At 35.5% G+C, this 14,019-nt stretch overlaps 1 pseudogene; it reads right to left on the bottom strand.

Moving 5' to 3' along the window:
* Window positions 1-2,304: 2,304 nt before the first annotated feature.
* LOC116537704 lies at window positions 2,305-7,042 on the bottom strand (annotated as a pseudogene).
* Between the last annotated feature and the right edge of the window lie 6,977 nt (window positions 7,043-14,019).

Here is a 14,019-nt window from a genome sequence, read left to right on the forward strand (position 1 = left end):
GCAATGTTTAATGAAGTTTTAATACCTCTGACCATATTTTTATATCTTTTTTATCACAGACTATGTCAAACATAAGTCATGAAGCCCAATTTTTATGCTTATTTTTTTGAGGAGATATGTCTATAGCCTCAAAGTTCTTAGAACTGTGTTAGCAAATTTGCTCTTTCATTACATGATGCTGGCTTTTTCTTCCTCATCCTCATTATTTTGGTATCTCAGCTTATAAAATTAAATAAACAGTTAGTGGAGATCAGAAGGATTCTGTTTCAAGTGGCATATATAAATGTTACTGACAACTAATTTACACCAGCATTCTTAAATTAATAGCCCAATAGTAAGCAAAGGTACTATTTCCTATATCCTTAAGGTTTTTTTAAAAAATTAAAAAACTAACAGGATGTTCGAGATTTTTGACTACACTTACTCTGCTTGAGATGAGTAAATACAGAATAACAAATAAAACAAATAACCTGATCATATAAAGCCTTCTATTGCAGAAGAAGAGGTATGATGTGGAATTCAGCTTGGAGAGTATGCAGTCAAACCCTTGTTCAGAAGTGAAGAATGACTACATTCATATTGTGTGTGTGTGTGTATGTGTGTGTGTGTGTGTAGAATGGGACAGAAGAGAATGAACAAGATAAATTTAAATAGAATGGTGTAAGATTTAAAGAAAGAAGGCTAAAAATATATGAGACTATTTTTGTTGAAATAATTTCTCTGATTTGCTTGTGCTGTGAGTCTAAGTGTCATTATGGAGATTGTAACACTTTTCAGATGAACATCATGTAGCATTATCAACAGAGAGATATTTCAAGGAAAGTTGAGCACAGCATTCTTGGAGACAGGTCAGCAGCCATACATTGTTTTTTGCATTTGTTATTTTAATAAAATATCCAGACATTTTAAGGCAATGCATTCAAACTAGATTCTAACCTGTTTTTTTCCTTTTCTCTTTCTTTCTCTCTTTCTTTCTCTCTCTCTCTTTCCTTCCTTCCTCCCTCCCTCCCTCCCTCTCTCCCTCCCTTCTTTTCTTTTCTTTTCTTTTCTTTTCTTTTCTTTGTTTTCTTTTCTCTTTTCTTTTCTTTTCTTTCTTTTCTTTTCTCTTCTCTTTTCTTTTCCTTTCTTTCTTTCTTTCTCTTTCTCTCTTTCCTTCCTTCCTTCTTTCCCTCGTTCTTTCTTTCTTTCCTGTTAGTGGTATATAGGAATGCTTGCGATTTTTGCATGTTGATTTTGTATCCTGAGATTTTGCTGAAGTTGTTTATCAGTTTAAGGAGATTTTGGGCTGAGACCATAAGGTATTCTAAATATACAATCATGTCGTCTGCAAATAGAGACAGTTTGACTTCCTCCTTTCCTAATTGAATACGCTTTATTTCTTTTCCTTACCTGATTGCTCTGGCTAGAACTTCCAGTACTATATTGAATAGGAGTGGTGAGAGAGGGCATCCTTGTCTAGTGCCAGATTTCAAAGGTAATGCTTCCAGTTTTTCTCCATTCAGTATGATATTGGCTGTGGGTTTGTCGTAAATAGCTTTTATTATTTTGAGATACGTTCCATCAATACCTAGTTTATTGAGGGTTTTGAGCATAAAGTGCTGTTGAATTTTGTCGAAGGCCTTCTCTGCATCTATTGAAATAGTCAGGTGGTTTTTGTCTTTGGTCCTGTTTATGTGGTGAATTATGTTTGTAGGCTTTCTTTTTTTTTATACTTTAAGTTCTGGGGTACATGGGCAGAATGTGCAGGTTTGTTACATAGGTTTACACGTGCCATGGTGGTTTGCTGCATCCATCCCCCTGTCATCTACATTAGGTATTTCTCCGCATGCTATCCCTCCCCTACTCTCTCACCCCCTGATAGGCCCCGGTGTGTGATGTTCCCCTCTCTGTGTCCATGTGTCCTCATTGTTCAATACCAACTTATGAGTGAGAACATATGATGTTTGGTTTTCTGTTCTTCTGTTGGGTTGCTTTAGAATTTGCTTTCACAGGTCATATTTTTTCATCAAGATAAAATTAATGATTGTTAGTGTTTGCAAAATTATTATGAATGCAATTTAGGAAGAATCTTCCTTTTGATATTTGAATCATCTGATATGACACAAACAGAACTGTACATTCAAAAAAATAATTCTAATTTGGATAACAGAAAAAAAGACAAGCAAGTGGCAAAAAAAAAAAAGAAAATTCCTTTCTCACAGGTGGACATTGAAGTGGACCTGATTTAGTTTTCTTTTTAAAAGGCTTAAGAAAAAAAAGCAGTTTGAAACCAATGTAAAATGAATAAAAATTTGGTTTACTAAACTACTGGTCTCCAGCACCATTTTCTCTTTTCTGTTTCTTTTCTTGTTTCTTCTCTTGCTCTTTTCACAGGTCCATTTGCACCATTTTCATCATCATTAACAAATTTCCTTTACTTTCTCAGAAAGTAATTTTCTTTTAAGCTGACCCAAACTGTGTAGATTTATTACCTTTCCTTTTCCTTTAAATCTGTGACGTTTTGACCTCCATTTGTTTAGGAATTCTTGTTGATGTTCTATTGTTTTTTTCAATGCTTCTTTTTCCACCTCTTCGATTACTTTTCACATCACTTCTGTGTTCCTTATTTGCAGGTTACCATTATTTGTATATTTATCTTTACCTAATGTTTCCTTGGCTTTTTCTTTAAATAGAATTATCCCCTATTTTACTCCTCTGACAAAGACTATCCATTTTATTACACCATAATTTGAGAAAAGGATGTATAAACCATCTCTGTAGCTCTGATGATCCAAGTGACCTGAAAATTTTAGCAAGCATCCAGTCATTTCTTCTAGAGACTTCATTTCAGTATTTTCTTCATTTAGCTTTTAATTAAGCTTACACTTTATTTTCTTTCCTTTCTTCCATTTTTTTTTTTTTTTTTTGGAAAGTAATCTTCCTTGAAAGATATTAGTAGGTCTATGTCCTTGTACTTCTGTTCAGGGGTATCTACAAACTTTTCAGCAGATTCAGTGCTATCAAACACAGCAAAACCCAATCTCTAAAGTACCTTATGCAATGTTCTTCCTTCTGAATATTTAGTACTTAACGTTTCTCTTCTAACCATTCTTTTATGTCATCAAGAGTTGCATCAGTTGGGAAGCCTTTAATACAAAGAAATCTGTTGTTTAGGGAGGATGGGGGGACAGAGTCTCACTTAGTCACCCAGGCTGGAGTACAGTGACTCAATCTCAGCTCACTGCAACCACCGCCTCTTAGGTTCAAGAGATTCTCCTGCCTCAGTCTCCTGAGTAGCTGCAGTACTATTAGATTACAGGCATGAACCTCTATGCCCAGCTTTTTTTTTTTTTTTTTTGTATTTTTAGTAGTGATGGGGTTTCACCATGTTTGTCAGGCTGGTCTCAAACTCCTGACCTTGTGATCTGCCCTAGTTGTCCTCCTAAAGTGCTGGGATTAGAGGCATGAGCCATTGTGCCTGGCCACAGATCTGTTTTTTTTACATTATTTTTATACTCATCAGTCGCTTCACGGAAGGGATTGCTTTGAGGTCTTCTGATTTTAGTTTTATCTTCACTGATTTCCATGAGTTCTGCCTTGGAATTGCTCAATGCTTCCGCATTCACATTAAAGTCTATTGTTAGATGGTTCACCCTGTTGAATTTTCCATCTCCAAAGATACCCAGACTTCATCCAGTTTGATCTGTTTTTTAAGAATGTGTCCCATGGATAATTGAAGTATCCAAAGTAATACTCAATTTGGTAACAGATTTTGGCATTAAGAGCAGCCCGTGTTTTTTTGATTGGTTTTTTCATTATCACCGTTTTCTGCCCTTGTGGCTATCTTTAAGGTCCTGGTCCTGCAGAATGCGGTATCATTCTGTTATTGCAATCATTTAAATAAAATATCACACTTTGATATTATATTTTCCCTTGGAATTTTGTGCATATAAGTAAATGGAAATTAAAAAGAAGCAACAGAAGTATTTCTCTGAATCTACAAGAGATAATTATTTGATATTTTTGTTTAATTTCTGCATCTGAACCCACAATTTGCATCTGAAATTTGAGGACAGTTTGCCAGTCAGAGTTTCTTAAATTTTTTTTGGAGTTTCAGTTATTCTGACCATCGGCATTTTGAATAAATCAACAGAATCGGCTTACAGGCTGTGAATATAAAAATCTGTTTATATAAGATCAGTGGTCACTACCAATCAGAATCAGATATTTTATATAGATAAATTGATTTCTGAGACCTAGCTACTAATATGGACAGAAGACAGGGAAATACTGGGTAGAAGAGGGTGGTTCACTGGCAAAAGCCCCACCTTGAAACTTGAAAAACCCTGGCTCCAAGGGAGGGCAGGCATTTCTGTTCTCAGGCACAAAGAATTGCCTTTTGCTTGCCATATTAACCAAGGACCTTATGGCTGCCCATATTAACCCAGGATCTTAACTGACACAGACACAAGCAGCTGAACGTCCAGAGGAACTTAGAGGCAGCATGGCACAGCAGAGAAAGAGAGAAGAGAAAGGACGCCTGGACACAAAAGGGAGTTCAGCCACAGCAGAGAAGAGTCTGACCACTGTGCCTCCTGATTCCAGGGGAAGATCACCTTCTCACTCCTCCCCCTGCTTCCAGGTCCCCATCTATCTCCACCTAGCTGAGAGCAACCTCCACCACTCAATAAAACCTTGCACTCATCCTTCTAGCTCAAGTGTGATCCGATTCTTCCAGTATACTGGGAAAGAACTCAGGCTGTCATGCTGGCCCCCTCCCCTTATGCTAAGGCAGAAGATCTATTGAGCTGATTAACACAAGCTGTCTGCAGACAGCAAAACTGAAAGAGCACACTGTAACACGTGCTGGCTTGGGCTTCAGGCGTCATAGACACCCATGTCTAGAGGCTGCTATGGAGCTGGATCCCAAAAGCACTCTCCAGAGCCTCTGCACCTGCTCCTATGCATGCTCCCCCTGGAGATTTGAGCCACAGGGCAGTGGGATGACTAAGGAGTGAGCTACATCCCTGTAGCACATCCTGCAAGGGAGATAAGGGAACTCTACAGTTTCACCATCACGGAATCAAAGCAGAATAGACTCAGGGGGAATGAGTGAGGAGACAGAATTTGAAATCTTCAAGATAAAAAGGTTCTAAATGATTGTTAAGTGTGGCTTATGAATAGCTAATACAGAAGTCAACTGCATCTAAACATTCCAGCTCCATTTGGTTTTGTGTGTGTGAGCTGCCTTTCTGCTAACATGTACAACAACAGAGGGCATAGTGATTTGTTATTGTCAAGCTATACTATTCCACAAACAAAGGGCATATGCAGGATGGCTGTGTAATGATGTGATAAATCAGTCAGTTTGAAGCTGGCAGAATATCATTAGCATTGCTTTTATTTAATAGAGGAGAAGAGAGGCTTTTTTAAATTGATCTCTAGGTAATGACTAAAAATAATTGAGTTAATATCGAATTTTACATAGAATGATAAACTGCAAATCAATAAAGCTGCTAGTAAAAATATGAAATACTTTTAAATTTATTTTTTAGAAATTGTCCAAAACATAATATAAAATTTAAGTTAGTGTATTATTCTAGATTCTCCAGAAACACATAGACACAATTATACTATTATATTCAGTAATATTTATTTATAAATATACACACATATATTTATGTGAAAATATATGTGTTGTATTATATCTAATGAGGTGTGTGTGTGTGTGTGTGTATATATATATGTATATAAATTACTCTTATACGATTTCCTAAAATGAACTGGCTTATGTGATGTGGAGACAGAGAAGTTCCATGATCTGCACTGGACAAGCTGCAGACCCAAGAGAGTATGTTGTATAGTTCCAGTCCAAGTCCAAAGGCCTGGGAACCACAGGAGGTAATTTTGTAAGTTTCTAGTCCAAGTTTAAGACTGAAGACAAAAGGAGATCAATATCCAAGATGGAAGACAGTCAGGCAGGGAAAAATAATTCTTACTCGGTCTTTTATTCTGTTCAGGCCTTCCACTGATTGGATGAGGCCCAACTTCACTAAGTCTATCTGCTTTGCTTAATCTGCTGATTCAAATATTAATCTCATCCAAAATCACCTTCAGAGACACATCCAGAAATACTATTTCACCAAATATTGTGGTTAAAAACTTTGGCCCAGTTAGGTTGACACGTACTATTATCCATCACATGTAGCATGGCCTTATCACAGTATTACACATTTCATATAATGCATATACTCTTATTAAGTATTCTGAACTCACTTTTAACAATGTGTACCAGTTCTTTAAATGATATTGTGCAAAACTTTTTTTCCCCTTTTTATCACTGAAGTGTATTACTAATATTGCAATTACCTGCCATAAAATATATTTTTATATAGTTTCAATAATATAGAGCCTCTAGTTTGATGCCAATGTTTTTTATCTGATTTAGTATTTCATGCTGCTTGTACATATACATTTATCATTATAAAATATAAATATATAATGAAAGATACAGAAAGAAAGAAAAAGAGCCATTTGCTATGAGGATTCAAGAGGATTGTGCTCTAAATATTTGTGTATTCTACCAGGTATTTCAAACTTAGAAAATGGTTTCCTTTAGAAACAATGAGATATGAGGTGGTTGGTTTCAAAATAGTACCACAGAAACAAATTTAATCCGTGTTGTAGTTAAACAGAAGTACTGTTAGCACCAATTTCTAACTTTCATTCATTATGTTTTCCTATGGAAAATGCATGTTGGCCTATGCATTCTATTTCAGATTTCATTTAGGTACTGTCTGCCTGCAAAGTGAAAGAGATCTTTCTAAGATTGAAAGCAATATTTTCTTTGTTCTAAATTTTTTACTACTGTATATTTCAGTTGACTTAATGGATAAAGAAAAAAGCTAGGATTGGAGCTATGACATGAGTAGAGATTTCCTACATTTGTTTTGGATTACTTTCTCTTGGGATGTAATAGAAGTTGAGTATCTCTGGTTAATGACATCATGTACTGTGCCAAATGAGCAAAACCGAAACTTCTGTATTGGACAGCAGCTTCCATCTCCCCTAACTTATTTTGCTAGGATAATCATGATTAAATTTTATGTAACTAAGAAAGAATACAGTGAGAGGTAGATCTACACATCTAATAAGTAGGTATTAGAAATTTACAAAAAAGTGATTCTAAAAGCAAACAAAAATCCTGTTTACAGTGAGCCCTGCTTCTAGTGATAAGAACAGAGGAGAAGCTCCAGAAGCAGCTTTAAACATCTTCTCATTATTGTAATGTTCATCTATCTTTATGAGGTGTTATCTTGAGACTGGTCTTTGACTTTCTACTTGAACAATGACAAATTGGAAGCCCAATAGCTGACAAGCTGAAGTCTTCAACAGATCCTTTTTACTGCATTCCCTACCAGATGGATCATTCCCAGACAAAGGATACTGGAACTCCCGTGACTGTATTGGGAAATGAATATGGAATTTTTGAGTCACTTAAAGAATTTATTGCCTGCTGCTTCCTTCGTATATCTACTGCTAGACTGATACTATCCATATTTTTAGCCCATTTAAATGGTTTTGAAAAAAAATGCCTACACCATTCTTCATCATGTAACTCAATTACCATGAGTTGACAATATCATGTAATGCATTATTTTTAACTAAAAAAGTCAACTAGGGCCAGGCATTGTGGCTCATGCCTATAATCTCAGCACTTTGGGAGGCCAAAGCAAGTGGATCATGAGGTCAAGAAATTGAGACCATCCTGGCCAACATGGTGAAACTCCATCTTTACTGAAAATAAATAACAAAAATTATCTGGTTGTGGTGGCACGTGCCTGTAGTCCCAGCTACTCGGGAGACTGAGGCAGCAGAATCACTTGAACCTGGGAGGCAGAGGTTGCAGTGCGCCAAGACTGAGATCACACCACTGCACATCAGCCTGGGTAACAGAGTGAGACACCATCTCAAAAAAAAAAAAAAAATTGTAAACTAGAAGCAGAAAGAAGGATGCAATGGAATTTATATTTTAATAGCTGACAATGGCAGCACAGTGAGGGAACTAGTGAAAGATAGAGAAATAATTATTTTATTAAAAGATGTGAGTTTTGGAAAACAAAAGAGAACCTCGTGCACTCAGGATTTTGCTAGGTGATGCAGATCCCAGGCCTAGGACGGGCAGTAACTTCATTTGATCAACTAGACTGGGATACAATACAAGATTGATGTCAGGGCGTCAAACAGCTGTAAATCTTAAGTAAAAATGATCATGTAGCTCGTCTGTGGATATAGTCATTGCTGCCTGTTTTTATTTTGTGGAGAGATTGCCTGTATTCCACACTTGTCAGTTATTAAATTTGCATATTTAAATGAAAAAAAGCAGAAACGCATATCATAGTAAATTGTAGTTACTCTTCTTCCCTTCCTCCTTAAGCATGTAGTAAACATGTTCAGGGATCTATGCTAATCAGTTGCAGATGAATATATACACATATATATGTTCATATATACATGCATGCATACATATATATATACACACATACATCAATGGTTCTCAATCCAAAATGATTTTGTCTCCAAGGAATATTTTGCAAATGTTTGGAGATATTTTTGATTGTCGTCACTGGTGAGGAGGCGCTACTGGCATCCAGTAGGTGGAGCCTAAAGATGCTGCCGAACATCCTACAATGCACAGCACAAACTCTCATAACAAATAGTTACCTAGTCCAAAGTATCAGTAGTGCGAACTGCTGATACTCACAGACTAATAGATGTAAAGAACTATGCACTATAAGACTGTAATAATTTTTTAAATGCCATTTTATTTTCATACAAATTTTTGTAGGAAATCTATCCAAATATTTATCATAATTAACTACTTAGACAATCCATGCAAAGGAAACATAAATCTCAAATCTTTTTTGATAATGTTTACATAAACATAATGATAATTACATTTCTTTTAAGCACTTATAAATTGAAATGATGCTTGGAGGATTTTGTCAAGTTCAAGATATATTTTCATTACCATGAAGTTTGATTTATTCCAATTATGAAAGTGAAGTTTCACCACTTAAAATACGTCTATTAAGAGTAAAGCAAATTCAATAATTGATTCTATTTCATTTTAGTGCAAAATTCTTTAAGAAAATACAGTGTGGGGATCATATAAAACTTATTTGGATTTGTTGGCACCATGTCATTCTGCTATTAATGACTCACTTAAGACATACTTAAGTAGATAAAGTTAATTAGGATAGTTTATTACCTACCTGTGATTATTTAGAGACATTTACAAAGAATTCATATTTAATACTATTTCCTCAACTAAGTAGCCATGAAGTATCTAAAATATTATAGGGTTTTTTTTTTTTTTTTTGGTCTAGAGCTTTTTCTTTCCCCTTTTTCTTTTTAAGGAAAAATATCTCAAAGCAAAGATGTAACAATTTTAAGATAACAGTAAATTGCTATAATTTTTTTTTGTGTGTGTGTGTAGAGGATTAGTAGACAATCACTTCTAAAGATCCAGAGATAGAACACAGAGAAGATAAACATTGATGATGTCAAAGGGGAGCTAAATAAGCTGGGGAGCTGATTGGGGTGAAGAATGCCTGGGTCAGGCCCTGGGATATGCACTTTTTTCAAAGTATGCTTTAGTTTGGATTCTGACCAAAGCAGACTCTAATACACAGAGTTAAGTAAAAGTAGGTAATATAACTATAACAGTGGGCAACTAAGGCAGGGAAAGAAGAAAATATAATAAGGGCTGCATTAACAAGCAGGTTACTGATATGATAAATTAGGGTTTACTTTACTGGAAATTCTCTAAGGAACCAAATAAGCCATGCCTTAATATTTTCACCCTAACAGACAGAAAATGTGAACTATCTATCCAATCAAGTCCTTTAATTTTCCAGAATACTTTTTCCATAAACTGAGCCTTCCCTTGTATCAGGCAAGGAAAAATCATCAGGCACAGAGAGATATGTGTACAGAAAAGGTCCACTGCAGCTTTAGAGAAGCCCAGGGGAGGCACAAGGACATAGTGGGGAGGCTATCAACAAAACCTACTGTGGACTGAGTGTGGTGGCTTACAGCACTTTGGGAGGCCGAGGTGGGTGGATCACCTGAGGTCAGGATTTCCAGACCAGCCTGGCCAACATGACAAAACCCCCTCTCTAAAAATACAAAAATTGGCTGGGCATGATGGCGGGAGCCTGTAATCCTAGATACTCAGGAGGCTGAGACAGGAAAATCTCTTGAACTTGGAAGGTGGAGTTTGCAGTGAGCTGAGGTCACACCACAACACTCCAGCCTGAATGACAGAACCAGATTCTGTCTCATGTCTCAAAAAATTAAAAAAAAAAAAATAGTACTGTGAACTATTTAATGTGCTCTTCAAAATAACTATTATTTCAATTTAAGAAACAGGAAAACTGAAACACAGTTTGGTAAGAAAACTGAAGTTCACAGTTGTTAACTAATTTGCTATCAATTCACATAGGCTTGAAAGAACTGTAGTGAAATTTGAAATGGAGATATTCTAGGCTGTAATCACATGCCCATGATTTTGCACATGCCTACCTTACGAAATACACTAAAAAGACAATGAGTACTAGTGCTACATTAGGATAATACTGAGCTGTTAACTAGTGTAAAATTGAAAAAGATGTTGATTTAAAGAATTATATAAGAATGCTGAGAACAAGGTAATATTTTGTTTAAGAGTAATTCAAAAACATATGGTACTTACAAATATATGTGAAGGATTGGCCATACATATTTGTAAGTGCTAATTCTTTTAATACATTGAGAAGATCTTGGAGACAGAATTGTTCTGTAAAATCACGTCACATGCCAATACCACTTGATTTCGAGAAAAATTAAAGCCACATCAGGGTCTTTCCAACTTCTCAAAAGATAAGAAGGAGGTCTCCGATCAGGACAGGAGACCACATTCATCTAAACAAGAGTAATATGCATTTTCTTACTTTCTTCTCTATGGAAAAGAAGAAAGTAAGAAAATTGTTTAACAGGAGGCAGAGCCTACCACTGAGCATTGCACACACACAGAGAACCTCTGCACGTGGTAAAAAAAAGTTTGAGGAGATTACATATATATATAATTTCTGTTTTAGGTTAGCTTATCTGACTGGACAGTTTTCCACTTTGTAGTCTTATCGATTATTGTCTTCCCCCTGATGCCATAAATATGTTGAGTAATGCAGGGACAGAGAGGCTCTCTATTTGACACTCTACATTGGCTATGACAAAGGCTGATCATATATGCCTGACCTAAGCCATGGAATAATACAAATTGGGGAGGGGGGGACGTTATGTGTACTTTACTAGATGACTGGTCATATTTTTTTCCCAATAAACCTTGTGTAATATCTTCATCAGTGATGTATGTCTTGAAGCCTCTGCACAATGTTTTCCAGGTATTTCCGCACTCATTCTTGTGTTGACCAGTTGCTTATTTGCATTGAATATTTGAGCAGAAATTCTCAGTTAACTAAATTTTACCTTCATAATATCTCTGCCTCTCAAATTTCAGTCTTGTTTCCCTTCAACCATACTCCATAACTCTTCTCTATCTTTCAGAGATTACTTATGATGATGGTAAACTTTGTGTTCATTTTTTCTATTAATGCTAACATACTATGAATACATTACTCAGAAACTTTGAAAAGGCAATGCACTAAAAACCTGAAGAATTCATTGAAATATTAAAAACCATTATCACCCTCTTCCCCTAACATCTTTATTTTATATCTGAGCCTCTGTGGATTAGGCCAAAGACATAATTTAAAATTTAAAATTTTTAAAATGTTTCTACTTCTATAAAACCAACTTTTTTGTCTTCTATCTATGACTGAGAATGTGCAGTGTTTGTACTTCTGTGCCTGGCTTATTGCATTTAACATAATGTCCTCCAGGCTCATCCATGTTGCTGATAATGATAGAATTTCATTATGCTTTATGATGAAACAGTATTCCAGGCTGGGAGGGGCATCTGGGGAAGGATAGGAAGAGGTTGGTAAGTGATGACAAAATGATAGAAAGGATAAATCCTGGTGTTCTACAGCACTATAGGGTGACTGTAAGAAACAATTTATTGTATATTTTCAAATACCTAGAAGAGGGGATTTTGAGTGTTCCCAACATAAGGAATTATAAATGTTTGAGGTAATAAATATGCTAACCACTTTGATTTTATTATTACAGTGTACACATGTATCAAAATATTATACATTTATGAGATATAAATGTATATAATTATGTGCCAATTAAAAATAATGATAATGAAATGTAAAAATCCTTAGGGCAGGGAAAGAAGTAGGTCTGTAATAAAAATGTGTTTTGCTTTCAGCACATGAGCTATAAATAATAAGCAGCCCTGCTTTCCTCTGTCTTGAGTGGTCTATGAAAACTATTCTATGTGGCCCAAGCAAAGTTGCAGTGCTATGCTGCAGCAGCTCTGCCAATGAAATGAGTCAGAAACTGGAAACTCAGGACAATGACTGGAGAGCAATTGTTTTTCCCTTTTTTCCTGTTTGAATTAAACACAATCCCAAATCATATGAGCCACTTTCCAATGAACCAGTACAGAAAGTGGTATCAAGGGTGCAGCTCATTTAAGGCAGATTTGAAAGTCTCTCAATTTCTAATGCAAATCTGCTCAATGTGTTTCACATGTAAGTAAAGCGAGTTGATTTTTATTTTCATTTTAATTGCTAGCGCTGGGCATTTTAAAAGACAAACTATTTTTTGATAAAATCAATTTTTCAGACACTAAAATAAATTACACTGAAGCATGCAACCTTTTCAAATCTGTTTTTCGATTGTCAATATAGCACATCCTATTTTTTCAGACCTTAAACATAATTAAATGTCAGAAAATGTCATGTGAGTTACATCTTTCAGTAATGATTTGCTAATTATTCTACTTGGGTACTTAAAAAACTTTTAGATACTACAGTCTTTTGTTTCAAGACCTTCAAGTTTGGTAAGTTTAATCATTAAAGAAGCTTCTGTTCTTCTGGTAGGGTCTTTATTTTTTGGTTCTTTAAGTAAAGGCAAACAACTATAGCATGACCAAACACTTCTAAATGCAACAGGTGTGTTAGAATACCTTCCACCTTCGGTGCAAAAGCTTCTAGATAGAAGTCAACAAATAACAATGAATCAAGAAAAGTAGAAAGGTGTGCTAGTTCAATTTGTTTCTTCTTTGGCCACTCTCTGTCAGCCCTGCAGGTAATAGCTCCTTTCTGCATTTGCTATTTCATTATACTTTTGGATTCTCTTTTTCATTTTTTTCTTGCCACAGTTAATAGTTGACAGTTTTGCATATTACTCTTGTTTAGATGAATGTGGTCTCCTGTCCTGATTGGACTCTGATGAATACACTCTTTTTTTTTTTGCCTGGTATCTTCTTCTCCTTCTATACTTCAACAAGTTACAACTGAAAACTGTTCCTAGGCCCAAACCCCCACTCTATCTCTCTGGACCTCAAGCAAAGTAAGTTACTTTTATTATTATTATTACTCACTATGTTCACGTTTGCAATACTCATCCAAGTATAACAATGTGCTCCATATACGCATTCCTCCTTCCTTACATGTGGAGTTTCCAAATAATTCAACCATGTCTTTTTTGTCTTTGTTCCTCAAAAGTTGAACATTATGCCTAGAATATAATAGGTGCCCAATAGATAGTGTTTTATAAAAAACAAAATTGTGAAAAAAGAATATATTCACTAACAACAAAGCAAGTCCCTTAGGAAAGTTGTTTTCATCAGAAAGGACATCAAAACCAGTATTAAATATTTTGGAATTAAATATAACATCTCACAATATTTAGTGACACTTTATAACATAGTGTGTTTTTCTTCCCTGTTTATATTACTTACTGTAAAAAGCAATTCGAGACTCCTCTTTGATAAAGTTAAGTTATTGTTTAAGAAGCTGCTGTTTTGCTTTTTTTTTTGTTTTTTTTGAGACGGAGTTTCACTCATGTTACCCAGGCTGGAGTGCA

The sequence above is a fragment of the Sapajus apella genome, unplaced genomic scaffold, assembly GCF_009761245.1.
Source record: "Sapajus apella isolate SASKATOON/1434 unplaced genomic scaffold, GSC_monkey_1.0 scaffold4, whole genome shotgun sequence".
NCBI classification, from domain to species: Eukaryota; Metazoa; Chordata; class Mammalia; order Primates; family Cebidae; genus Sapajus; species Sapajus apella.